Source organism: Medicago sativa, chromosome 2, assembly GCF_051527215.1.
Source record: "Medicago sativa cultivar Bolivia chromosome 2, Bolivia_mono, whole genome shotgun sequence".
Lineage (NCBI taxonomy): Eukaryota > Viridiplantae > Streptophyta > Magnoliopsida > Fabales > Fabaceae > Medicago > Medicago sativa.
In genome coordinates, this window is record NC_140750.1 from 49,961,572 (window position 1) to 49,981,772 (window position 20,201).

At 36.3% G+C, this 20,201-nt stretch overlaps 63 non-coding genes across 63 annotated transcripts; all 63 read left to right on the forward strand.

Moving 5' to 3' along the window:
* Nucleotides 1-77: 77 nt before the first annotated feature.
* LOC146947283 (5S ribosomal RNA) lies at nucleotides 78-196 on the forward strand. The gene has a single exon (XR_015029122.1). It is a non-coding gene; the product is annotated as a 5S ribosomal RNA (ribosomal RNA).
* Nucleotides 197-393: 197 nt separating this feature from the next.
* Nucleotides 394-512, forward strand: LOC146947284 (5S ribosomal RNA). Its single transcript, XR_015028852.1, has one exon. It is a non-coding gene; the product is annotated as a 5S ribosomal RNA (ribosomal RNA).
* A 198-nt stretch (nucleotides 513-710) lies between these two features.
* LOC146947285 (5S ribosomal RNA) lies at nucleotides 711-829 on the forward strand. Its single transcript, XR_015028863.1, has one exon. It is a non-coding gene; the product is annotated as a 5S ribosomal RNA (ribosomal RNA).
* A 198-nt stretch (nucleotides 830-1,027) lies between these two features.
* Nucleotides 1,028-1,146, forward strand: LOC146947286 (5S ribosomal RNA). Its single transcript, XR_015028874.1, has one exon. It is a non-coding gene; the product is annotated as a 5S ribosomal RNA (ribosomal RNA).
* A 264-nt stretch (nucleotides 1,147-1,410) lies between these two features.
* On the forward strand, nucleotides 1,411-1,529 carry LOC146947287 (5S ribosomal RNA). Its single transcript, XR_015028885.1, has one exon. It is a non-coding gene; the product is annotated as a 5S ribosomal RNA (ribosomal RNA).
* A 198-nt stretch (nucleotides 1,530-1,727) lies between these two features.
* Nucleotides 1,728-1,846, forward strand: LOC146947288 (5S ribosomal RNA). Its single transcript, XR_015029123.1, has one exon. It is a non-coding gene; the product is annotated as a 5S ribosomal RNA (ribosomal RNA).
* Nucleotides 1,847-2,043: 197 nt separating this feature from the next.
* On the forward strand, nucleotides 2,044-2,162 carry LOC146947289 (5S ribosomal RNA). Its single transcript, XR_015029251.1, has one exon. It is a non-coding gene; the product is annotated as a 5S ribosomal RNA (ribosomal RNA).
* Nucleotides 2,163-2,360: 198 nt separating this feature from the next.
* On the forward strand, nucleotides 2,361-2,479 carry LOC146947290 (5S ribosomal RNA). Its single transcript, XR_015028896.1, has one exon. It is a non-coding gene; the product is annotated as a 5S ribosomal RNA (ribosomal RNA).
* A 198-nt stretch (nucleotides 2,480-2,677) lies between these two features.
* LOC146947291 (5S ribosomal RNA) lies at nucleotides 2,678-2,796 on the forward strand. Its single transcript, XR_015028907.1, has one exon. It is a non-coding gene; the product is annotated as a 5S ribosomal RNA (ribosomal RNA).
* A 198-nt stretch (nucleotides 2,797-2,994) lies between these two features.
* LOC146947292 (5S ribosomal RNA) lies at nucleotides 2,995-3,113 on the forward strand. The gene has a single exon (XR_015028920.1). It is a non-coding gene; the product is annotated as a 5S ribosomal RNA (ribosomal RNA).
* Nucleotides 3,114-3,311: 198 nt separating this feature from the next.
* Nucleotides 3,312-3,430, forward strand: LOC146947293 (5S ribosomal RNA). Its single transcript, XR_015028931.1, has one exon. It is a non-coding gene; the product is annotated as a 5S ribosomal RNA (ribosomal RNA).
* Nucleotides 3,431-3,694: 264 nt separating this feature from the next.
* LOC146947294 (5S ribosomal RNA) lies at nucleotides 3,695-3,813 on the forward strand. Its single transcript, XR_015028942.1, has one exon. It is a non-coding gene; the product is annotated as a 5S ribosomal RNA (ribosomal RNA).
* Nucleotides 3,814-4,011: 198 nt separating this feature from the next.
* Nucleotides 4,012-4,130, forward strand: LOC146947295 (5S ribosomal RNA). The gene has a single exon (XR_015028953.1). It is a non-coding gene; the product is annotated as a 5S ribosomal RNA (ribosomal RNA).
* Nucleotides 4,131-4,328: 198 nt separating this feature from the next.
* LOC146947296 (5S ribosomal RNA) lies at nucleotides 4,329-4,447 on the forward strand. Its single transcript, XR_015028964.1, has one exon. It is a non-coding gene; the product is annotated as a 5S ribosomal RNA (ribosomal RNA).
* A 197-nt stretch (nucleotides 4,448-4,644) lies between these two features.
* On the forward strand, nucleotides 4,645-4,763 carry LOC146947297 (5S ribosomal RNA). Its single transcript, XR_015028975.1, has one exon. It is a non-coding gene; the product is annotated as a 5S ribosomal RNA (ribosomal RNA).
* A 198-nt stretch (nucleotides 4,764-4,961) lies between these two features.
* On the forward strand, nucleotides 4,962-5,080 carry LOC146947298 (5S ribosomal RNA). The gene has a single exon (XR_015028986.1). It is a non-coding gene; the product is annotated as a 5S ribosomal RNA (ribosomal RNA).
* A 197-nt stretch (nucleotides 5,081-5,277) lies between these two features.
* On the forward strand, nucleotides 5,278-5,396 carry LOC146947299 (5S ribosomal RNA). Its single transcript, XR_015028862.1, has one exon. It is a non-coding gene; the product is annotated as a 5S ribosomal RNA (ribosomal RNA).
* A 198-nt stretch (nucleotides 5,397-5,594) lies between these two features.
* On the forward strand, nucleotides 5,595-5,713 carry LOC146947300 (5S ribosomal RNA). The gene has a single exon (XR_015028997.1). It is a non-coding gene; the product is annotated as a 5S ribosomal RNA (ribosomal RNA).
* Nucleotides 5,714-5,910: 197 nt separating this feature from the next.
* On the forward strand, nucleotides 5,911-6,029 carry LOC146947301 (5S ribosomal RNA). Its single transcript, XR_015029008.1, has one exon. It is a non-coding gene; the product is annotated as a 5S ribosomal RNA (ribosomal RNA).
* A 198-nt stretch (nucleotides 6,030-6,227) lies between these two features.
* On the forward strand, nucleotides 6,228-6,346 carry LOC146947302 (5S ribosomal RNA). Its single transcript, XR_015029020.1, has one exon. It is a non-coding gene; the product is annotated as a 5S ribosomal RNA (ribosomal RNA).
* Nucleotides 6,347-6,544: 198 nt separating this feature from the next.
* Nucleotides 6,545-6,663, forward strand: LOC146947303 (5S ribosomal RNA). The gene has a single exon (XR_015029031.1). It is a non-coding gene; the product is annotated as a 5S ribosomal RNA (ribosomal RNA).
* A 197-nt stretch (nucleotides 6,664-6,860) lies between these two features.
* LOC146947304 (5S ribosomal RNA) lies at nucleotides 6,861-6,979 on the forward strand. Its single transcript, XR_015029043.1, has one exon. It is a non-coding gene; the product is annotated as a 5S ribosomal RNA (ribosomal RNA).
* Nucleotides 6,980-7,177: 198 nt separating this feature from the next.
* Nucleotides 7,178-7,296, forward strand: LOC146947305 (5S ribosomal RNA). The gene has a single exon (XR_015029054.1). It is a non-coding gene; the product is annotated as a 5S ribosomal RNA (ribosomal RNA).
* Nucleotides 7,297-7,494: 198 nt separating this feature from the next.
* On the forward strand, nucleotides 7,495-7,613 carry LOC146947306 (5S ribosomal RNA). Its single transcript, XR_015029065.1, has one exon. It is a non-coding gene; the product is annotated as a 5S ribosomal RNA (ribosomal RNA).
* A 197-nt stretch (nucleotides 7,614-7,810) lies between these two features.
* LOC146947307 (5S ribosomal RNA) lies at nucleotides 7,811-7,929 on the forward strand. The gene has a single exon (XR_015029076.1). It is a non-coding gene; the product is annotated as a 5S ribosomal RNA (ribosomal RNA).
* Nucleotides 7,930-8,127: 198 nt separating this feature from the next.
* LOC146947308 (5S ribosomal RNA) lies at nucleotides 8,128-8,246 on the forward strand. Its single transcript, XR_015029087.1, has one exon. It is a non-coding gene; the product is annotated as a 5S ribosomal RNA (ribosomal RNA).
* A 197-nt stretch (nucleotides 8,247-8,443) lies between these two features.
* On the forward strand, nucleotides 8,444-8,562 carry LOC146947309 (5S ribosomal RNA). The gene has a single exon (XR_015029098.1). It is a non-coding gene; the product is annotated as a 5S ribosomal RNA (ribosomal RNA).
* Nucleotides 8,563-8,760: 198 nt separating this feature from the next.
* On the forward strand, nucleotides 8,761-8,879 carry LOC146947310 (5S ribosomal RNA). Its single transcript, XR_015029109.1, has one exon. It is a non-coding gene; the product is annotated as a 5S ribosomal RNA (ribosomal RNA).
* A 198-nt stretch (nucleotides 8,880-9,077) lies between these two features.
* Nucleotides 9,078-9,196, forward strand: LOC146947311 (5S ribosomal RNA). The gene has a single exon (XR_015029121.1). It is a non-coding gene; the product is annotated as a 5S ribosomal RNA (ribosomal RNA).
* A 198-nt stretch (nucleotides 9,197-9,394) lies between these two features.
* LOC146947312 (5S ribosomal RNA) lies at nucleotides 9,395-9,513 on the forward strand. The gene has a single exon (XR_015028952.1). It is a non-coding gene; the product is annotated as a 5S ribosomal RNA (ribosomal RNA).
* Nucleotides 9,514-9,711: 198 nt separating this feature from the next.
* LOC146947313 (5S ribosomal RNA) lies at nucleotides 9,712-9,830 on the forward strand. The gene has a single exon (XR_015029132.1). It is a non-coding gene; the product is annotated as a 5S ribosomal RNA (ribosomal RNA).
* A 197-nt stretch (nucleotides 9,831-10,027) lies between these two features.
* LOC146947314 (5S ribosomal RNA) lies at nucleotides 10,028-10,146 on the forward strand. The gene has a single exon (XR_015029143.1). It is a non-coding gene; the product is annotated as a 5S ribosomal RNA (ribosomal RNA).
* A 198-nt stretch (nucleotides 10,147-10,344) lies between these two features.
* LOC146947315 (5S ribosomal RNA) lies at nucleotides 10,345-10,463 on the forward strand. Its single transcript, XR_015029155.1, has one exon. It is a non-coding gene; the product is annotated as a 5S ribosomal RNA (ribosomal RNA).
* Nucleotides 10,464-10,661: 198 nt separating this feature from the next.
* Nucleotides 10,662-10,780, forward strand: LOC146947316 (5S ribosomal RNA). The gene has a single exon (XR_015029166.1). It is a non-coding gene; the product is annotated as a 5S ribosomal RNA (ribosomal RNA).
* Nucleotides 10,781-10,978: 198 nt separating this feature from the next.
* On the forward strand, nucleotides 10,979-11,097 carry LOC146947317 (5S ribosomal RNA). Its single transcript, XR_015029177.1, has one exon. It is a non-coding gene; the product is annotated as a 5S ribosomal RNA (ribosomal RNA).
* A 198-nt stretch (nucleotides 11,098-11,295) lies between these two features.
* On the forward strand, nucleotides 11,296-11,414 carry LOC146947318 (5S ribosomal RNA). Its single transcript, XR_015029188.1, has one exon. It is a non-coding gene; the product is annotated as a 5S ribosomal RNA (ribosomal RNA).
* Nucleotides 11,415-11,612: 198 nt separating this feature from the next.
* On the forward strand, nucleotides 11,613-11,731 carry LOC146947319 (5S ribosomal RNA). Its single transcript, XR_015029199.1, has one exon. It is a non-coding gene; the product is annotated as a 5S ribosomal RNA (ribosomal RNA).
* Nucleotides 11,732-11,929: 198 nt separating this feature from the next.
* LOC146947320 (5S ribosomal RNA) lies at nucleotides 11,930-12,048 on the forward strand. The gene has a single exon (XR_015029210.1). It is a non-coding gene; the product is annotated as a 5S ribosomal RNA (ribosomal RNA).
* Nucleotides 12,049-12,246: 198 nt separating this feature from the next.
* Nucleotides 12,247-12,365, forward strand: LOC146947321 (5S ribosomal RNA). Its single transcript, XR_015029221.1, has one exon. It is a non-coding gene; the product is annotated as a 5S ribosomal RNA (ribosomal RNA).
* A 198-nt stretch (nucleotides 12,366-12,563) lies between these two features.
* On the forward strand, nucleotides 12,564-12,682 carry LOC146947322 (5S ribosomal RNA). The gene has a single exon (XR_015029232.1). It is a non-coding gene; the product is annotated as a 5S ribosomal RNA (ribosomal RNA).
* A 198-nt stretch (nucleotides 12,683-12,880) lies between these two features.
* LOC146947323 (5S ribosomal RNA) lies at nucleotides 12,881-12,999 on the forward strand. Its single transcript, XR_015029243.1, has one exon. It is a non-coding gene; the product is annotated as a 5S ribosomal RNA (ribosomal RNA).
* A 198-nt stretch (nucleotides 13,000-13,197) lies between these two features.
* On the forward strand, nucleotides 13,198-13,316 carry LOC146947324 (5S ribosomal RNA). The gene has a single exon (XR_015028901.1). It is a non-coding gene; the product is annotated as a 5S ribosomal RNA (ribosomal RNA).
* A 198-nt stretch (nucleotides 13,317-13,514) lies between these two features.
* Nucleotides 13,515-13,633, forward strand: LOC146947325 (5S ribosomal RNA). Its single transcript, XR_015029254.1, has one exon. It is a non-coding gene; the product is annotated as a 5S ribosomal RNA (ribosomal RNA).
* A 198-nt stretch (nucleotides 13,634-13,831) lies between these two features.
* LOC146947326 (5S ribosomal RNA) lies at nucleotides 13,832-13,950 on the forward strand. The gene has a single exon (XR_015029266.1). It is a non-coding gene; the product is annotated as a 5S ribosomal RNA (ribosomal RNA).
* Nucleotides 13,951-14,148: 198 nt separating this feature from the next.
* LOC146947327 (5S ribosomal RNA) lies at nucleotides 14,149-14,267 on the forward strand. Its single transcript, XR_015029277.1, has one exon. It is a non-coding gene; the product is annotated as a 5S ribosomal RNA (ribosomal RNA).
* A 264-nt stretch (nucleotides 14,268-14,531) lies between these two features.
* Nucleotides 14,532-14,650, forward strand: LOC146947328 (5S ribosomal RNA). Its single transcript, XR_015029288.1, has one exon. It is a non-coding gene; the product is annotated as a 5S ribosomal RNA (ribosomal RNA).
* Nucleotides 14,651-14,848: 198 nt separating this feature from the next.
* On the forward strand, nucleotides 14,849-14,967 carry LOC146947329 (5S ribosomal RNA). The gene has a single exon (XR_015029300.1). It is a non-coding gene; the product is annotated as a 5S ribosomal RNA (ribosomal RNA).
* Nucleotides 14,968-15,165: 198 nt separating this feature from the next.
* LOC146947330 (5S ribosomal RNA) lies at nucleotides 15,166-15,284 on the forward strand. Its single transcript, XR_015029311.1, has one exon. It is a non-coding gene; the product is annotated as a 5S ribosomal RNA (ribosomal RNA).
* Nucleotides 15,285-15,482: 198 nt separating this feature from the next.
* Nucleotides 15,483-15,601, forward strand: LOC146947331 (5S ribosomal RNA). The gene has a single exon (XR_015029322.1). It is a non-coding gene; the product is annotated as a 5S ribosomal RNA (ribosomal RNA).
* A 198-nt stretch (nucleotides 15,602-15,799) lies between these two features.
* On the forward strand, nucleotides 15,800-15,918 carry LOC146947332 (5S ribosomal RNA). The gene has a single exon (XR_015029333.1). It is a non-coding gene; the product is annotated as a 5S ribosomal RNA (ribosomal RNA).
* Nucleotides 15,919-16,116: 198 nt separating this feature from the next.
* On the forward strand, nucleotides 16,117-16,235 carry LOC146947333 (5S ribosomal RNA). Its single transcript, XR_015029344.1, has one exon. It is a non-coding gene; the product is annotated as a 5S ribosomal RNA (ribosomal RNA).
* A 198-nt stretch (nucleotides 16,236-16,433) lies between these two features.
* On the forward strand, nucleotides 16,434-16,552 carry LOC146947334 (5S ribosomal RNA). Its single transcript, XR_015029354.1, has one exon. It is a non-coding gene; the product is annotated as a 5S ribosomal RNA (ribosomal RNA).
* A 198-nt stretch (nucleotides 16,553-16,750) lies between these two features.
* LOC146947335 (5S ribosomal RNA) lies at nucleotides 16,751-16,869 on the forward strand. The gene has a single exon (XR_015029358.1). It is a non-coding gene; the product is annotated as a 5S ribosomal RNA (ribosomal RNA).
* Nucleotides 16,870-17,067: 198 nt separating this feature from the next.
* LOC146947336 (5S ribosomal RNA) lies at nucleotides 17,068-17,186 on the forward strand. The gene has a single exon (XR_015029359.1). It is a non-coding gene; the product is annotated as a 5S ribosomal RNA (ribosomal RNA).
* Nucleotides 17,187-17,384: 198 nt separating this feature from the next.
* On the forward strand, nucleotides 17,385-17,503 carry LOC146947337 (5S ribosomal RNA). The gene has a single exon (XR_015029363.1). It is a non-coding gene; the product is annotated as a 5S ribosomal RNA (ribosomal RNA).
* A 198-nt stretch (nucleotides 17,504-17,701) lies between these two features.
* On the forward strand, nucleotides 17,702-17,820 carry LOC146947338 (5S ribosomal RNA). Its single transcript, XR_015029374.1, has one exon. It is a non-coding gene; the product is annotated as a 5S ribosomal RNA (ribosomal RNA).
* Nucleotides 17,821-18,018: 198 nt separating this feature from the next.
* Nucleotides 18,019-18,137, forward strand: LOC146947339 (5S ribosomal RNA). Its single transcript, XR_015029381.1, has one exon. It is a non-coding gene; the product is annotated as a 5S ribosomal RNA (ribosomal RNA).
* A 198-nt stretch (nucleotides 18,138-18,335) lies between these two features.
* Nucleotides 18,336-18,454, forward strand: LOC146947340 (5S ribosomal RNA). Its single transcript, XR_015029391.1, has one exon. It is a non-coding gene; the product is annotated as a 5S ribosomal RNA (ribosomal RNA).
* Nucleotides 18,455-18,651: 197 nt separating this feature from the next.
* On the forward strand, nucleotides 18,652-18,770 carry LOC146947341 (5S ribosomal RNA). The gene has a single exon (XR_015029403.1). It is a non-coding gene; the product is annotated as a 5S ribosomal RNA (ribosomal RNA).
* A 198-nt stretch (nucleotides 18,771-18,968) lies between these two features.
* On the forward strand, nucleotides 18,969-19,087 carry LOC146947342 (5S ribosomal RNA). The gene has a single exon (XR_015029414.1). It is a non-coding gene; the product is annotated as a 5S ribosomal RNA (ribosomal RNA).
* A 198-nt stretch (nucleotides 19,088-19,285) lies between these two features.
* On the forward strand, nucleotides 19,286-19,404 carry LOC146947343 (5S ribosomal RNA). Its single transcript, XR_015029425.1, has one exon. It is a non-coding gene; the product is annotated as a 5S ribosomal RNA (ribosomal RNA).
* A 198-nt stretch (nucleotides 19,405-19,602) lies between these two features.
* LOC146947344 (5S ribosomal RNA) lies at nucleotides 19,603-19,721 on the forward strand. Its single transcript, XR_015029436.1, has one exon. It is a non-coding gene; the product is annotated as a 5S ribosomal RNA (ribosomal RNA).
* Nucleotides 19,722-19,919: 198 nt separating this feature from the next.
* LOC146947345 (5S ribosomal RNA) lies at nucleotides 19,920-20,038 on the forward strand. The gene has a single exon (XR_015029447.1). It is a non-coding gene; the product is annotated as a 5S ribosomal RNA (ribosomal RNA).
* The last annotated feature ends 163 nt before the right edge of the window (nucleotides 20,039-20,201 follow it).

Genomic DNA, 20,201 nt, shown 5'->3' on the forward strand with positions numbered 1-20,201 from the left:
TTAATTAACGTAATTTGACGTCTTTTTTGAAAAATAAACTTAGAAATGCATATATACAATTACAACGCTTTACTTTCAGGTGCGATCATACCAGCACTAATGCACCAGATCCCATCAGAACTCCGCAGTTAAGCGTGCTTGGGCGAGAGTAGTACTAGGATGGGTGACCTCCTGGGAAGTCCTTGTGTTGCACCTCTTTTTGCCAAAATTTCGTGTTCTTTTTGTTAATTAGCGTAATTTTACGTCGTTTTTGAAAATTAAACTTCGATTGTATTTCATTTTTTTCGTTAATTAACGCAACCTAAAACTCTATTCGTTAATTAACGTAATTTGACGTCTTTTTTGAAAAATAAACTTTGAAATGCATATATACAATTACAACGCTTTACTTTCAGGTGCGATCATACCAGCACTAATGCACCGGATCCCATCAGAACTCCGCAGTTAAGCGTGCTTGGGCGAGAGTAGTACTAGGATGGGTGACCTCCTGGGAAGTCCTTGTGTTGCACCTCTTTTTGCCAAAATTTCGTGTTCTTTTTGTTAATTAGCGTAATTTTACGTCATTTTTGAAAATTAAACTTCGATTGTATTTCATTTTTTTTCGTTAATTAACGCAACCTAAAACTCTATTCGTTAATTAACGTAATTTGACGTCTTTTTTGAAAAATAAACTTAGAAATGCATATATACAATTACAACGCTTTACTTTCAGGTGCGATCATACCAGCACTAATGCACCGGATCCCATCAGAACTCCGCAGTTAAGCGTGCTTGGGCGAGAGTAGTACTAGGATGGGTGACCTCCTGGGAAGTCCTTGTGTTGCACCTCTTTTTGCCAAAATTTCGTGTTCTTTTTGTTAATTAGCGTAATTTTACGTCGTTTTTGAAAATTAAACTTCGATTGTATTTCATTTTTTTTCGTTAATTAACGAAACCTAAAACTCTATTCGTTAATTAACGTAATTTGACGTCTTTTTTGAAAAATAAACTTAGAAATGCATATATACAATTACAACGCTTTACTTTCAGGTGCGATCATACCAGCACTAATGCACCGGATCCCATCAGAACTCCGCAGTTAAGCGTGCTTGGGCGAGAGTAGTACTAGGATGGGTGACCTCCTGGGAAGTCCTTGTGTTGCACCTCTTTTTGCCAAAATTTCGTGTTCTTTTTGTCTGGGTGACCTCCTGGGAAGTCCTTGTGTTGCACCTCTTTTTGCCAAAATTTCGTGTTCTTTTTGTTAATTAGCGTAATTTTACGTCGTTTTTGAAAATTAAACTTCGATTGTATTTCATTTTTTTTCGTTAATTAACGCAACCTAAAACTCTATTCGTTAATTAACGTAATTTGACGTCTTTTTTGAAAAATAAACTTAGAAATGCATATATACAATTACAACGCTTTACTTTCAGGTGCGATCATACCAGCACTAATGCACCGGATCCCATCAGAACTCCGCAGTTAAGCGTGCTTGGGCGAGAGTAGTACTAGGATGGGTGACCTCCTGGGAAGTCCTTGTGTTGCACCTCTTTTTGCCAAAATTTCGTGTTCTTTTTGTTAATTAGCGTAATTTTACGTCGTTTTTGAAAATTAAACTTCGATTGTATTTCATTTTTTTTCGTTAATTAACGCAACCTAAAACTCTATTCGTTAATTAACGTAATTTGACGTCTTTTTTGAAAAATAAACTTAGAAATGCATATATACAATTACAACGCTTTACTTTCAGGTGCGATCATACCAGCACTAATGCACCAGATCCCATCAGAACTCCGCAGTTAAGCGTGCTTGGGCGAGAGTAGTACTAGGATGGGTGACCTCCTGGGAAGTCCTTGTGTTGCACCTCTTTTTGCCAAAATTTCGTGTTCTTTTTGTTAATTAGCGTAATTTTACGTCGTTTTTGAAAATTAAACTTCGATTGTATTTCATTTTTTTCGTTAATTAACGCAACCTAAAACTCTATTCGTTAATTAACGTAATTTGACGTCTTTTTTGAAAAATAAACTTTGAAATGCATATATACAATTACAACGCTTTACTTTCAGGTGCGATCATACCAGCACTAATGCACCGGATCCCATCAAAACTCCGCAGTTAAGCGTGCTTGGGCGAGAGTAGTACTAGGATGGGTGACCTCCTGGGAAGTCCTTGTGTTGCACCTCTTTTTGCCAAAATTTCGTGTTCTTTTTGTTAATTAGCGTAATTTTACGTCATTTTTGAAAATTAAACTTCGATTGTATTTCATTTTTTTTCGTTAATTAACGCAACCTAAAACTCTATTCGTTAATTAACGTAATTTGACGTCTTTTTTGAAAAATAAACTTAGAAATGCATATATACAATTACAACGCTTTACTTTCAGGTGCGATCATACCAGCACTAATGCACCGGATCCCATCAGAACTCCGCAGTTAAGCGTGCTTGGGCGAGAGTAGTACTAGGATGGGTGACCTCCTGGGAAGTCCTTGTGTTGCACCTCTTTTTGCCAAAATTTCGTGTTCTTTTTGTTAATTAGCGTAATTTTACGTCGTTTTTGAAAATTAAACTTCGATTGTATTTCATTTTTTTTCGTTAATTAACGCAACCTAAAACTCTATTCGTTAATTAACGTAATTTGACGTCTTTTTTGAAAAATAAACTTAGAAATGCATATATACAATTACAACGCTTTACTTTCAGGTGCGATCATACCAGCACTAATGCACCGGATCCCATCAGAACTCCGCAGTTAAGCGTGCTTGGGCGAGAGTAGTACTAGGATGGGTGACCTCCTGGGAAGTCCTTGTGTTGCACCTCTTTTTGCCAAAATTTCGTGTTCTTTTTGTTAATTAGCGTAATTTTACGTCGTTTTTGAAAATTAAACTTCGATTGTATTTCATTTTTTTTCGTTAATTAACGCAACCTAAAACTCTATTCGTTAATTAACGTAATTTGACGTCTTTTTTGAAAAATAAACTTAGAAATGCATATATACAATTACAACGCTTTACTTTCAGGTGCGATCATACCAGCACTAATGCACCGGATCCCATCAGAACTCCGCAGTTAAGCGTGCTTGGGCGAGAGTAGTACTAGGATGGGTGACCTCCTGGGAAGTCCTTGTGTTGCACCTCTTTTTGCCAAAATTTCGTGTTCTTTTTGTTAATTAGCGTAATTTTACGTCGTTTTTGAAAATTAAACTTCGATTGTATTTCATTTTTTTTCGTTAATTAACGCAACCTAAAACTCTATTCGTTAATTAACGTAATTTGACGTCTTTTTTGAAAAATAAACTTAGAAATGCATATATACAATTACAACGCTTTACTTTCAGGTGCGATCATACCAGCACTAATGCACCGGATCCCATCAGAACTCCGCAGTTAAGCGTGCTTGGGCGAGAGTAGTACTAGGATGGGTGACCTCCTGGGAAGTCCTTGTGTTGCACCTCTTTTTGCCAAAATTTCGTGTTCTTTTTGTATGGGTGACCTCCTGGGAAGTCCTTGTGTTGCACCTCTTTTTGCCAAAATTTCGTGTTCTTTTTGTTAATTAGCGTAATTTTACGTCGTTTTTGAAAATTAAACTTCGATTGTATTTCATTTTTTTTCGTTAATTAACGCAACCTAAAACTCTATTCGTTAATTAACGTAATTTGACGTCTTTTTTGAAAAATAAACTTAGAAATGCATATATACAATTACAACGCTTTACTTTCAGGTGCGATCATACCAGCACTAATGCACCGGATCCCATCAGAACTCCGCAGTTAAGCGTGCTTGGGCGAGAGTAGTACTAGGATGGGTGACCTCCTGGGAAGTCCTTGTGTTGCACCTCTTTTTGCCAAAATTTCGTGTTCTTTTTGTTAATTAGCGTAATTTTACGTCGTTTTTGAAAATTAAACTTCGATTGTATTTCATTTTTTTTCGTTAATTAACGCAACCTAAAACTCTATTCGTTAATTAACGTAATTTGACGTCTTTTTTGAAAAATAAACTTAGAAATGCATATATACAATTACAACGCTTTACTTTCAGGTGCGATCATACCAGCACTAATGCACCGGATCCCATCAGAACTCCGCAGTTAAGCGTGCTTGGGCGAGAGTAGTACTAGGATGGGTGACCTCCTGGGAAGTCCTTGTGTTGCACCTCTTTTTGCCAAAATTTCGTGTTCTTTTTGTTAATTAGCGTAATTTTACGTCGTTTTTGAAAATTAAACTTCGATTGTATTTCATTTTTTTTCGTTAATTAACGCAACCTAAAACTCTATTCGTTAATTAACGTAATTTGACGTCTTTTTTGAAAAATAAACTTAGAAATGCATATATACAATTACAACGCTTTACTTTCAGGTGCGATCATACCAGCACTAATGCACCGGATCCCATCAGAACTCCGCAGTTAAGCGTGCTTGGGCGAGAGTAGTACTAGGATGGGTGACCTCCTGGGAAGTCCTTGTGTTGCACCTCTTTTTGCCAAAATTTCGTGTTCTTTTTGTTAATTAGCGTAATTTTACGTCGTTTTTGAAAATTAAACTTCGATTGTATTTCATTTTTTTCGTTAATTAACGCAACCTAAAACTCTATTCGTTAATTAACGTAATTTGACGTCTTTTTTGAAAAATAAACTTAGAAATGCATATATACAATTACAACGCTTTACTTTCAGGTGCGATCATACCAGCACTAATGCACCGGATCCCATCAGAACTCCGCAGTTAAGCGTGCTTGGGCGAGAGTAGTACTAGGATGGGTGACCTCCTGGGAAGTCCTTGTGTTGCACCTCTTTTTGCCAAAATTTCGTGTTCTTTTTGTTAATTAGCGTAATTTTACGTCATTTTTGAAAATTAAACTTCGATTGTATTTCATTTTTTTTCGTTAATTAACGCAACCTAAAACTCTATTCGTTAATTAACGTAATTTGACGTCTTTTTTGAAAAATAAACTTAGAAATGCATATATACAATTACAACGCTTTACTTTCAGGTGCGATCATACCAGCACTAATGCACCGGATCCCATCAGAACTCCGCAGTTAAGCGTGCTTGGGCGAGAGTAGTACTAGGATGGGTGACCTCCTGGGAAGTCCTTGTGTTGCACCTCTTTTTGCCAAAATTTCGTGTTCTTTTTGTTAATTAGCGTAATTTTACGTCGTTTTTGAAAATTAAACTTCGATTGTATTTCATTTTTTTCGTTAATTAACGCAACCTAAAACTCTATTCGTTAATTAACGTAATTTGACGTCTTTTTTGAAAAATAAACTTAGAAATGCATATATACAATTACAACGCTTTACTTTCAGGTGCGATCATACCAGCACTAATGCACCGGATCCCATCAGAACTCCGCAGTTAAGCGTGCTTGGGCGAGAGTAGTACTAGGATGGGCGACCTCCTGGGAAGTCCTTGTGTTGCACCTCTTTTTGCCAAAATTTCGTGTTCTTTTTGTTAATTAGCGTAATTTTACGTCATTTTTGAAAATTAAACTTCGATTGTATTTCATTTTTTTTCGTTAATTAACGCAACCTAAAACTCTATTCGTTAATTAACGTAATTTGACGTCTTTTTTGAAAAATAAACTTAGAAATGCATATATACAATTACAACGCTTTACTTTCAGGTGCGATCATACCAGCACTAATGCACCGGATCCCATCAGAACTCCGCAGTTAAGCGTGCTTGGGCGAGAGTAGTACTAGGATGGGTGACCTCCTGGGAAGTCCTTGTGTTGCACCTCTTTTTGCCAAAATTTCGTGTTCTTTTTGTTAATTAGCGTAATTTTACGTCGTTTTTGAAAATTAAACTTCGATTGTATTTCATTTTTTTCGTTAATTAACGAAACCTAAAACTCTATTCGTTAATTAACGTAATTTGACGTCTTTTTTGAAAAATAAACTTAGAAATGCATATATACAATTACAACGCTTTACTTTCAGGTGCGATCATACCAGCACTAATGCACCGGATCCCATCAGAACTCCGCAGTTAAGCGTGCTTGGGCGAGAGTAGTACTAGGATGGGTGACCTCCTGGGAAGTCCTTGTGTTGCACCTCTTTTTGCCAAAATTTCGTGTTCTTTTTGTTAATTAGCGTAATTTTACGTCGTTTTTGAAAATTAAACTTCGATTGTATTTCATTTTTTTTCGTTAATTAACGCAACCTAAAACTCTATTCGTTAATTAACGTAATTTGACGTCTTTTTTGAAAAATAAACTTAGAAATGCATATATACAATTACAACGCTTTACTTTCAGGTGCGATCATACCAGCACTAATGCACCGGATCCCATCAGAACTCCGCAGTTAAGCGTGCTTGGGCGAGAGTAGTACTAGGATGGGTGACCTCCTGGGAAGTCCTTGTGTTGCACCTCTTTTTGCCAAAATTTCGTGTTCTTTTTGTTAATTAGCGTAATTTTACGTCGTTTTTGAAAATTAAACTTCGATTGTATTTCATTTTTTTTCGTTAATTAACGCAACCTAAAACTCTATTCGTTAATTAACGTAATTTGACGTCTTTTTTGAAAAATAAACTTAGAAATGCATATATACAATTACAACGCTTTACTTTCAGGTGCGATCATACCAGCACTAATGCACCGGATCCCATCAGAACTCCGCAGTTAAGCGTGCTTGGGCGAGAGTAGTACTAGGATGGGTGACCTCCTGGGAAGTCCTTGTGTTGCACCTCTTTTTGCCAAAATTTCGTGTTCTTTTTGTTAATTAGCGTAATTTTACGTCGTTTTTGAAAATTAAACTTCGATTGTATTTCATTTTTTTCGTTAATTAACGCAACCTAAAACTCTATTCGTTAATTAACGTAATTTGACGTCTTTTTTGAAAAATAAACTTAGAAATGCATATATACAATTACAACGCTTTACTTTCAGGTGCGATCATACCAGCACTAATGCACCGGATCCCATCAGAACTCCGCAGTTAAGCGTGCTTGGGCGAGAGTAGTACTAGGATGGGTGACCTCCTGGGAAGTCCTTGTGTTGCACCTCTTTTTGCCAAAATTTCGTGTTCTTTTTGTTAATTAGCGTAATTTTACGTCGTTTTTGAAAATTAAACTTCGATTGTATTTCATTTTTTTTCGTTAATTAACGCAACCTAAAACTCTATTCGTTAATTAACGTAATTTGACGTCTTTTTTGAAAAATAAACTTAGAAATGCATATATACAATTACAACGCTTTACTTTCAGGTGCGATCATACCAGCACTAATGCACCGGATCCCATCAGAACTCCGCAGTTAAGCGTGCTTGGGCGAGAGTAGTACTAGGATGGGTGACCTCCTGGGAAGTCCTTGTGTTGCACCTCTTTTTGCCAAAATTTCGTGTTCTTTTTGTTAATTAGCGTAATTTTACGTCGTTTTTGAAAATTAAACTTCGATTGTATTTCATTTTTTTTCGTTAATTAACGCAACCTAAAACTCTATTCGTTAATTAACGTAATTTGACGTCTTTTTTGAAAAATAAACTTAGAAATGCATATATACAATTACAACGCTTTACTTTCAGGTGCGATCATACCAGCACTAATGCACCGGATCCCATCAGAACTCCGCAGTTAAGCGTGCTTGGGCGAGAGTAGTACTAGGATGGGTGACCTCCTGGGAAGTCCTTGTGTTGCACCTCTTTTTGCCAAAATTTCGTGTTCTTTTTGTTAATTAGCGTAATTTTACGTCGTTTTTGAAAATTAAACTTCGATTGTATTTCATTTTTTTCGTTAATTAACGCAACCTAAAACTCTATTCGTTAATTAACGTAATTTGACGTCTTTTTTGAAAAATAAACTTAGAAATGCATATATACAATTACAACGCTTTACTTTCAGGTGCGATCATACCAGCACTAATGCACCGGATCCCATCAGAACTCCGCAGTTAAGCGTGCTTGGGCGAGAGTAGTACTAGGATGGGTGACCTCCTGGGAAGTCCTTGTGTTGCACCTCTTTTTGCCAAAATTTCGTGTTCTTTTTGTTAATTAGCGTAATTTTACGTCATTTTTGAAAATTAAACTTCGATTGTATTTCATTTTTTTTCGTTAATTAACGCAACCTAAAACTCTATTCGTTAATTAACGTAATTTGACGTCTTTTTTGAAAAATAAACTTAGAAATGCATATATACAATTACAACGCTTTACTTTCAGGTGCGATCATACCAGCACTAATGCACCGGATCCCATCAGAACTCCGCAGTTAAGCGTGCTTGGGCGAGAGTAGTACTAGGATGGGTGACCTCCTGGGAAGTCCTTGTGTTGCACCTCTTTTTGCCAAAATTTCGTGTTCTTTTTGTTAATTAGCGTAATTTTACGTCGTTTTTGAAAATTAAACTTCGATTGTATTTCATTTTTTTCGTTAATTAACGCAACCTAAAACTCTATTCGTTAATTAACGTAATTTGACGTCTTTTTTGAAAAATAAACTTAGAAATGCATATATACAATTACAACGCTTTACTTTCAGGTGCGATCATACCAGCACTAATGCACCGGATCCCATCAGAACTCCGCAGTTAAGCGTGCTTGGGCGAGAGTAGTACTAGGATGGGTGACCTCCTGGGAAGTCCTTGTGTTGCACCTCTTTTTGCCAAAATTTCGTGTTCTTTTTGTTAATTAGCGTAATTTTACGTCATTTTTGAAAATTAAACTTCGATTGTATTTCATTTTTTTTCGTTAATTAACGCAACCTAAAACTCTATTCGTTAATTAACGTAATTTGACGTCTTTTTTGAAAAATAAACTTAGAAATGCATATATACAATTACAACGCTTTACTTTCAGGTGCGATCATACCAGCACTAATGCACCGGATCCCATCAGAACTCCGCAGTTAAGCGTGCTTGGGCGAGAGTAGTACTAGGATGGGTGACCTCCTGGGAAGTCCTTGTGTTGCACCTCTTTTTGCCAAAATTTCGTGTTCTTTTTGTTAATTAGCGTAATTTTACGTCGTTTTTGAAAATTAAACTTCGATTGTATTTCATTTTTTTTCGTTAATTAACGAAACCTAAAACTCTATTCGTTAATTAACGTAATTTGACGTCTTTTTTGAAAAATAAACTTAGAAATGCATATATACAATTACAACGCTTTACTTTCAGGTGCGATCATACCAGCACTAATGCACCGGATCCCATCAGAACTCCGCAGTTAAGCGTGCTTGGGCGAGAGTAGTACTAGGATGGGTGACCTCCTGGGAAGTCCTTGTGTTGCACCTCTTTTTGCCAAAATTTCGTGTTCTTTTTGTTAATTAGCGTAATTTTACGTCGTTTTTGAAAATTAAACTTCGATTGTATTTCATTTTTTTTCGTTAATTAACGCAACCTAAAACTCTATTCGTTAATTAACGTAATTTGACGTCTTTTTTGAAAAATAAACTTAGAAATGCATATATACAATTACAACGCTTTACTTTCAGGTGCGATCATACCAGCACTAATGCACCGGATCCCATCAGAACTCCGCAGTTAAGCGTGCTTGGGCGAGAGTTGTACTAGGATGGGTGACCTCCTGGGAAGTCCTTGTGTTGCACCTCTTTTTGCCAAAATTTCGTGTTCTTTTTGTTAATTAGCGTAATTTTACGTCGTTTTTGAAAATTAAACTTCGATTGTATTTCATTTTTTTTCGTTAATTAACGCAACCTAAAACTCTATTCGTTAATTAACGTAATTTGACGTCTTTTTTGAAAAATAAACTTAGAAATGCATATATACAATTACAACGCTTTACTTTCAGGTGCGATCATACCAGCACTAATGCACCGGATCCCATCAGAACTCCGCAGTTAAGCGTGCTTGGGCGAGAGTAGTACTAGGATGGGTGACCTCCTGGGAAGTCCTTGTGTTGCACCTCTTTTTGCCAAAATTTCGTGTTCTTTTTGTTAATTAGCGTAATTTTACGTCGTTTTTGAAAATTAAACTTCGATTGTATTTCATTTTTTTCGTTAATTAACGCAACCTAAAACTCTATTCGTTAATTAACGTAATTTGACGTCTTTTTTGAAAAATAAACTTTGAAATGCATATATACAATTACAACGCTTTACTTTCAGGTGCGATCATACCAGCACTAATGCACCGGATCCCATCAGAACTCCGCAGTTAAGCGTGCTTGGGCGAGAGTAGTACTAGGATGGGTGACCTCCTGGGAAGTCCTTGTGTTGCACCTCTTTTTGCCAAAATTTCGTGTTCTTTTTGTTAATTAGCGTAATTTTACGTCGTTTTTGAAAATTAAACTTCGATTGTATTTCATTTTTTTTCGTTAATTAACGCAACCTAAAACTCTATTCGTTAATTAACGTAATTTGACGTCTTTTTTGAAAAATAAACTTAGAAATGCATATATACAATTACAACGCTTTACTTTCAGGTGCGATCATACCAGCACTAATGCACCGGATCCCATCAGAACTCCGCAGTTAAGCGTGCTTGGGCGAGAGTAGTACTAGGATGGGTGACCTCCTGGGAAGTCCTTGTGTTGCACCTCTTTTTGCCAAAATTTCGTGTTCTTTTTGTTAATTAGCGTAATTTTACGTCGTTTTTGAAAATTAAACTTCGATTGTATTTCATTTTTTTTCGTTAATTAACGCAACCTAAAACTCTATTCGTTAATTAACGTAATTTGACGTCTTTTTTGAAAAATAAACTTAGAAATGCATATATACAATTACAACGCTTTACTTTCAGGTGCGATCATACCAGCACTAATGCACCGGATCCCATCAGAACTCCGCAGTTAAGCGTGCTTGGGCGAGAGTAGTACTAGGATGGGTGACCTCCTGGGAAGTCCTTGTGTTGCACCTCTTTTTGCCAAAATTTCGTGTTCTTTTTGTTAATTAGCGTAATTTTACGTCGTTTTTGAAAATTAAACTTCGATTGTATTTCATTTTTTTTCGTTAATTAACGCAACCTAAAACTCTATTCGTTAATTAACGTAATTTGACGTCTTTTTTGAAAAATAAACTTAGAAATGCATATATACAATTACAACGCTTTACTTTCAGGTGCGATCATACCAGCACTAATGCACCGGATCCCATCAGAACTCCGCAGTTAAGCGTGCTTGGGCGAGAGTAGTACTAGGATGGGTGACCTCCTGGGAAGTCCTTGTGTTGCACCTCTTTTTGCCAAAATTTCGTGTTCTTTTTGTTAATTAGCGTAATTTTACGTCGTTTTTGAAAATTAAACTTCGATTGTATTTCATTTTTTTTCGTTAATTAACGCAACCTAAAACTCTATTCGTTAATTAACGTAATTTGACGTCTTTTTTGAAAAATAAACTTAGAAATGCATATATACAATTACAACGCTTTACTTTCAGGTGCGATCATACCAGCACTAATGCACCGGATCCCATCAGAACTCCGCAGTTAAGCGTGCTTGGGCGAGAGTAGTACTAGGATGGGTGACCTCCTGGGAAGTCCTTGTGTTGCACCTCTTTTTGCCAAAATTTCGTGTTCTTTTTGTTAATTAGCGTAATTTTACGTCGTTTTTGAAAATTAAACTTCGATTGTATTTCATTTTTTTTCGTTAATTAACGCAACCTAAAACTCTATTCGTTAATTAACGTAATTTGACGTCTTTTTTGAAAAATAAACTTAGAAATGCATATATACAATTACAACGCTTTACTTTCAGGTGCGATCATACCAGCACTAATGCACCGGATCCCATCAGAACTCCGCAGTTAAGCGTGCTTGGGCGAGAGTAGTACTAGGATGGGTGACCTCCTGGGAAGTCCTTGTGTTGCACCTCTTTTTGCCAAAATTTCGTGTTCTTTTTGTTAATTAGCGTAATTTTACGTCGTTTTTGAAAATTAAACTTCGATTGTATTTCATTTTTTTTCGTTAATTAACGCAACCTAAAACTCTATTCGTTAATTAACGTAATTTGACGTCTTTTTTGAAAAATAAACTTAGAAATGCATATATACAATTACAACGCTTTACTTTCAGGTGCGATCATACCAGCACTAATGCACCGGATCCCATCAGAACTCCGCAGTTAAGCGTGCTTGGGCGAGAGTAGTACTAGGATGGGTGACCTCCTGGGAAGTCCTTGTGTTGCACCTCTTTTTGCCAAAATTTCGTGTTCTTTTTGTTAATTAGCGTAATTTTACGTCGTTTTTGAAAATTAAACTTCGATTGTATTTCATTTTTTTTCGTTAATTAACGCAACCTAAAACTCTATTCGTTAATTAACGTAATTTGACGTCTTTTTTGAAAAATAAACTTAGAAATGCATATATACAATTACAACGCTTTACTTTCAGGTGCGATCATACCAGCACTAATGCACCGGATCCCATCAGAACTCCGCAGTTAAGCGTGCTTGGGCGAGAGTAGTACTAGGATGGGTGACCTCCTGGGAAGTCCTTGTGTTGCACCTCTTTTTGCCAAAATTTCGTGTTCTTTTTGTTAATTAGCGTAATTTTACGTCGTTTTTGAAAATTAAACTTCGATTGTATTTCATTTTTTTTCGTTAATTAACGCAACCTAAAACTCTATTCGTTAATTAACGTAATTTGACGTCTTTTTTGAAAAATAAACTTAGAAATGCATATATACAATTACAACGCTTTACTTTCAGGTGCGATCATACCAGCACTAATGCACCGGATCCCATCAGAACTCCGCAGTTAAGCGTGCTTGGGCGAGAGTAGTACTAGGATGGGTGACCTCCTGGGAAGTCCTTGTGTTGCACCTCTTTTTGCCAAAATTTCGTGTTCTTTTTGTTAATTAGCGTAATTTTACGTCGTTTTTGAAAATTAAACTTCGATTGTATTTCATTTTTTTTCGTTAATTAACGCAACCTAAAACTCTATTCGTTAATTAACGTAATTTGACGTCTTTTTTGAAAAATAAACTTAGAAATGCATATATACAATTACAACGCTTTACTTTCAGGTGCGATCATACCAGCACTAATGCACCGGATCCCATCAGAACTCCGCAGTTAAGCGTGCTTGGGCGAGAGTAGTACTAGGATGGGTGACCTCCTGGGAAGTCCTTGTGTTGCACCTCTTTTTGCCAAAATTTCGTGTTCTTTTTGTTAATTAGCGTAATTTTACGTCGTTTTTGAAAATTAAACTTCGATTGTATTTCATTTTTTTTCGTTAATTAACGCAACCTAAAACTCTATTCGTTAATTAACGTAATTTGACGTCTTTTTTGAAAAATAAACTTAGAAATGCATATATACAATTACAACGCTTTACTTTCAGGTGCGATCATACCAGCGCTAATGCACCGGATCCCATCAGAACTCCGCAGTTAAGCGTGCTTGGGCGAGAGTAGTACTAGGATGGGTGACCTCCTGGGAAGTCCTTGTGTTGCACCTCTTTTTGCCAAAATTTCGTGTTCTTTTTGTTAATTAGCGTAATTTTACGTCGTTTTTGAAAATTAAACTTCGATTGTATTTCATTTTTTTTCGTTAATTAACGCAACCTAAAACTCTATTCGTTAATTAACGTAATTTGACGTCTTTTTTGAAAAATAAACTTAGAAATGCATATATACAATTACAACGCTTTACTTTCAGGTGCGATCATACCAGCACTAATGCACCGGATCCCATCAGAACTCCGCAGTTAAGCGTGCTTGGGCGAGAGTAGTACTAGGATGGGTGACCTCCTGGGAAGTCCTTGTGTTGCACCTCTTTTTGCCAAAATTTCGTGTTCTTTTTGTTAATTAGCGTAATTTTACGTCGTTTTTGAAAATTAAACTTCGATTGTATTTCATTTTTTTTCGTTAATTAACGCAACCTAAAACTCTATTCGTTAATTAACGTAATTTGACGTCTTTTTTGAAAAATAAACTTAGAAATGCATATATACAATTACAACGCTTTACTTTCAGGTGCGATCATACCAGCACTAATGCACCGGATCCCATCAGAACTCCGCAGTTAAGCGTGCTTGGGCGAGAGTAGTACTAGGATGGGTGACCTCCTGGGAAGTCCTTGTGTTGCACCTCTTTTTGCCAAAATTTCGTGTTCTTTTTGTTAATTAGCGTAATTTTACGTCGTTTTTGAAAATTAAACTTCGATTGTATTTCATTTTTTTTCGTTAATTAACGCAACCCAAAACTCTATTCGTTAATTAACGTAATTTGACGTCTTTTTTGAAAAATAAACTTAGAAATGCATATATACAATTACAACGCTTTACTTTCAGGTGCGATCATACCAGCACTAATGCACCGGATCCCATCAGAACTCCGCAGTTAAGCGTGCTTGGGCGAGAGTAGTACTAGGATGGGTGACCTCCTGGGAAGTCCTTGTGTTGCACCTCTTTTTGCCAAAATTTCGTGTTCTTTTTGTATGGGTGACCTCCTGGGAAGTCCTTGTGTTGCACCTCTTTTTGCCAAAATTTCGTGTTCTTTTTGTTAATTAGCGTAATTTTACGTCGTTTTTGAAAATTAAACTTCGATTGTATTTCATTTTTTTTCGTTAATTAACGCAACCTAAAACTCTATTCGTTAATTAACGTAATTTGACGTCTTTTTTGAAAAATAAACTTAGAAATGCATATATACAATTACAACGCTTTACTTTCAGGTGCGATCATACCAGCACTAATGCACCGGATCCCATCAGAACTCCGCAGTTAAGCGTGCTTGGGCGAGAGTAGTACTAGGATGGGTGACCTCCTGGGAAGTCCTTGTGTTGCACCTCTTTTTGCCAAAATTTCGTGTTCTTTTTGTTAATTAGCGTAATTTTACGTCGTTTTTGAAAATTAAACTTCGATTGTATTTCATTTTTTTTCGTTAATTAACGCAACCTAAAACTCTATTCGTTAATTAACGTAATTTGACGTCTTTTTTGAAAAATAAACTTAGAAATGCATATATACAATTACAACGCTTTACTTTCAGGTGCGATCATACCAGCACTAATGCACCGGATCCCATCAGAACTCCGCAGTTAAGCGTGCTTGGGCGAGAGTAGTACTAGGATGGGTGACCTCCTGGGAAGTCCTTGTGTTGCACCTCTTTTTGCCAAAATTTCGTGTTCTTTTTGTTAATTAGCGTAATTTTACGTCGTTTTTGAAAATTAAACTTCGATTGTATTTCATTTTTTTTCGTTAATTAACGCAACCTAAAACTCTATTCGTTAATTAACGTAATTTGACGTCTTTTTTGAAAAATAAACTTAGAAATGCATATATACAATTACAACGCTTTACTTTCAGGTGCGATCATACCAGCACTAATGCACCGGATCCCATCAGAACTCCGCAGTTAAGCGTGCTTGGGCGAGAGTAGTACTAGGATGGGTGACCTCCTGGGAAGTCCTTGTGTTGCACCTCTTTTTGCCAAAATTTCGTGTTCTTTTTGTTAATTAGCGTAATTTTACGTCGTTTTTGAAAATTAAACTTCGATTGTATTTCATTTTTTTTCGTTAATTAACGCAACCTAAAACTCTATTCGTTAATTAACGTAATTTGACGTCTTTTTTGAAAAATAAACTTAGAAATGCATATATACAATTACAACGCTTTACTTTCAGGTGCGATCATACCAGCACTAATGCACCGGATCCCATCAGAACTCCGCAGTTAAGCGTGCTTGGGCGAGAGTAGTACTAGGATGGGTGACCTCCTGGGAAGTCCTTGTGTTGCACCTCTTTTTGCCAAAATTTCGTGTTCTTTTTGTTAATTAGCGTAATTTTACGTCGTTTTTGAAAATTAAACTTCGATTGTATTTCATTTTTTTTCGTTAATTAACGCAACCTAAAACTCTATTCGTTAATTAACGTAATTTGACGTCTTTTTTGAAAAATAAACTTAGAAATGCATATATACAATTACAACGCTTTACTTTCAGGTGCGATCATACCAGCACTAATGCACCGGATCCCATCAGAACTCCGCAGTTAAGCGTGCTTGGGCGAGAGTAGTACTAGGATGGGTGACCTCCTGGGAAGTCCTTGTGTTGCACCTCTTTTTGCCAAAATTTCGTGTTCTTTTTGTTAATTAGCGTAATTTTACGTCGTTTTTGAAAATTAAACTTCGATTGTATTTCATTTTTTTTCGTTAATTAACGCAACCTAAAACTCTATTCGTTAATTAACGTAATTTGACGTCTTTTTTGAAAAATAAACTTAGAAATGCATATATACAATTACAACGCTTTACTTTCAGGTGCGATCATACCAGCACTAATGCACCGGATCCCATCAGAACTCCGCAGTTAAGCGTGCTTGGGCGAGAGTAGTACTAGGATGGGTGACCTCCTGGGAAGTCCTTGTGTTGCACCTCTTTTTGCCAAAATTTCGTGTTCTTTTTGTTAATTAGCGTAATTTTACGTCGTTTTTGAAAATTAAACTTCGATTGTATTTCATTTTTTTTCGTTAATTAACGCAACCTAAAACTCTATTCGTTAATTAACGTAATTTGACGTCTTTTTTGAAAAATAAACTTAGAAATGCATATATACAATTACAACGCTTTACTTTCAGGTGCGATCATACCAGCACTAATGCACCGGATCCCATCAGAACTCCGCAGTTAAGCGTGCTTGGGCGAGAGTAGTACTAGGATGGGTGACCTCCTGGGAAGTCCTTGTGTTGCACCTCTTTTTGCCAAAATTTCGTGTTCTTTTTGTTAATTAGCGTAATTTTACGTCGTTTTTGAAAATTAAACTTCGATTGTATTTCATTTTTTTTCGTTAATTAACGCAACCTAAAACTCTATTCGTTAATTAACGTAATTTGACGTCTTTTTTGAAAAATAAACTTAGAAATGCATATATACAATTACAACGCTTTACTTTCAGGTGCGATCATACCAGCACTAATGCACCGGATCCCATCAGAACTCCGCAGTTAAGCGTGCTTGGGCGAGAGTAGTACTAGGATGGGTGACCTCCTGGGAAGTCCTTGTGTTGCACCTCTTTTTGCCAAAATTTCGTGTTCTTTTTGTTAATTAGCGTAATTTTACGTCGTTTTTGAAAATTAAACTTCGATTGTATTTCATTTTTTTTCGTTAATTAACGCAACCTAAAACTCTATTCGTTAATTAACGTAATTTGACGTCTTTTTTGAAAAATAAACTTAGAAATGCATATATACAATTACAACGCTTTACTTTCAGGTGCGATCATACCAGCACTAATGCACCGGATCCCATCAGAACTCCGCAGTTAAGCGTGCTTGGGCGAGAGTAGTACTAGGATGGGTGACCTCCTGGGAAGTCCTTGTGTTGCACCTCTTTTTGCCAAAATTTCGTGTTCTTTTTGTTAATTAGCGTAATTTTACGTCGTTTTTGAAAATTAAACTTCGATTGTATTTCATTTTTTTTCGTTAATTAACGCAACCTAAAACTCTATTCGTTAATTAACGTAATTTGACGTCTTTTTTGAAAAATAAACTTAGAAATGCATATATACAATTACAACGCTTTACTTTCAGGTGCGATCATACCAGCACTAATGCACCGGATCCCATCAGAACTCCGCAGTTAAGCGTGCTTGGGCGAGAGTAGTACTAGGATGGGTGACCTCCTGGGAAGTCCTTGTGTTGCACCTCTTTTTGCCAAAATTTCGTGTTCTTTTTGTTAATTAGCGTAATTTTACGTCGTTTTTGAAAATTAAACTTCGATTGTATTTCATTTTTTTTCGTTAATTAACGCAACCTAAAACTCTATTCGTTAATTAACGTAATTTGACGTCTTTTTTGAAAAATAAACTTAGAAATGCATATATACAATTACAACGCTTTACTTTCAGGTGCGATCATACCAGCACTAATGCACCGGATCCCATCAGAACTCCGCAGTTAAGCGTGCTTGGGCGAGAGTAGTACTAGGATGGGTGACCTCCTGGGAAGTCCTTGTGTTGCACCTCTTTTTGCCAAAATTTCGTGTTCTTTTTGTTAATTAGCGTAATTTTACGTCGTTTTTGAAAATTAAACTTCGATTGTATTTCATTTTTTTTCGTTAATTAACGCAACCTAAAACTCTATTCGTTAATTAACGTAATTTGACGTCTTTTTTGAAAAATAAACTTAGAAATGCATATATACAATTACAACGCTTTACTTTCAGGTGCGATCATACCAGCACTAATGCACCGGATCCCATCAGAACTCCGCAGTTAAGCGTGCTTGGGCGAGAGTAGTACTAGGATGGGTGACCTCCTGGGAAGTCCTTGTGTTGCACCTCTTTTTGCCAAAATTTCGTGTTCTTTTTGTTAATTAGCGTAATTTTACGTCGTTTTTGAAAATTAAACTTCGATTGTATTTCATTTTTTTTCGTTAATTAACGCAACCTAAAACTCTATTCGTTAATTAACGTAATTTGACGTCTTTTTTGAAAAATAAACTTAGAAATGCATATATACAATTACAACGCTTTACTTTCAGGTGCGATCATACCAGCACTAATGCACCGGATCCCATCAGAACTCCGCAGTTAAGCGTGCTTGGGCGAGAGTAGTACTAGGATGGGTGACCTCCTGGGAAGTCCTTGTGTTGCACCTCTTTTTGCCAAAATTTCGTGTTCTTTTTGTTAATTAGCGTAATTTTACGTCGTTTTTGAAAATTAAACTTCGATTGTATTTCATTTTTTTCGTTAATTAACGCAACCTAAAACTCTATTCGTTAATTAACGTAATTTGACGTCTTTTTTGAAAAATAAACTTAGAAATGCATATATACAATTACAACGCTTTACTTTCAGGTGCGATCATACCAGCACTAATGCACCGGATCCCATCAGAACTCCGCAGTTAAGCGTGCTTGGGCGAGAGTAGTACTAGGATGGGTGACCTCCTGGGAAGTCCTTGTGTTGCACCTCTTTTTGCCAAAATTTCGTGTTCTTTTTGTTAATTAGCGTAATTTTACGTCGTTTTTGAAAATTAAACTTCGATTGTATTTCATTTTTTTTCGTTAATTAACGCAACCTAAAACTCTATTCGTTAATTAACGTAATTTGACGTCTTTTTTGAAAAATAAACTTAGAAATGCATATATACAATTACAACGCTTTACTTTCAGGTGCGATCATACCAGCACTAATGCACCGGATCCCATCAGAACTCCGCAGTTAAGCGTGCTTGGGCGAGAGTAGTACTAGGATGGGTGACCTCCTGGGAAGTCCTTGTGTTGCACCTCTTTTTGCCAAAATTTCGTGTTCTTTTTGTTAATTAGCGTAATTTTACGTCGTTTTTGAAAATTAAACTTCGATTGTATTTCATTTTTTTTCGTTAATTAACGCAACCTAAAACTCTATTCGTTAATTAACGTAATTTGACGTCTTTTTTGAAAAATAAACTTAGAAATGCATATATACAATTACAACGCTTTACTTTCAGGTGCGATCATACCAGCACTAATGCACCGGATCCCATCAGAACTCCGCAGTTAAGCGTGCTTGGGCGAGAGTAGTACTAGGATGGGTGACCTCCTGGGAAGTCCTTGTGTTGCACCTCTTTTTGCCAAAATTTCGTGTTCTTTTTGTTAATTAGCGTAATTTTACGTCGTTTTTGAAAATTAAACTTCGATTGTATTTCATTTTTTTTCGTTAATTAACGCAACCTAAAACTCTATTCGTTAATTAACGTAATTTGACGTCTTTTTTGAAAAATAAACTTAGAAATGCATATATACAATTACAACGCTTTACTTTCAGGTGCGATCATACCAGCACTAATGCACCGGATCCCATCAGAACTCCGCAGTTAAGCGTGCTTGGGCGAGAGTAGTACTAGGATGGGTGACCTCCTGGGAAGTCCTTGTGTTGCACCTCTTTTTGCCAAAATTTCGTGTTCTTTTTGTTAATTAGCGTAATTTTACGTCGTTTTTGAAAATTAAACTTCGATTGTATTTCATTTTTTTTCGTTAATTAACGCAACCTAAAACTCTATTCGTTAATTAACGTAATTTGACGTCTTTTTTGAAAAATAAACTTAGAAATGCATATATACAATTACAACGCTTTACTTTCAGGTGCGATCATACCAGCACTAATGCACCGGATCCCATCAGAACTCCGCAGTTAAGCGTGCTTGGGCGAGAGTAGTACTAGGATGGGTGACCTCCTGGGAAGTCCTTGTGTTGCACCTCTTTTTGCCAAAATTTCGTGTTCTTTTTGTTAATTAGCGTAATTTTACGTCGTTTTTGAAAATTAAACTTCGATTGTATTTCATTTTTTTTCGTTAATTAACGCAACCTAAAACTCTATTCGTTAATTAACGTAATTTGACGTCTTTTTTGAAAAATAAACTTA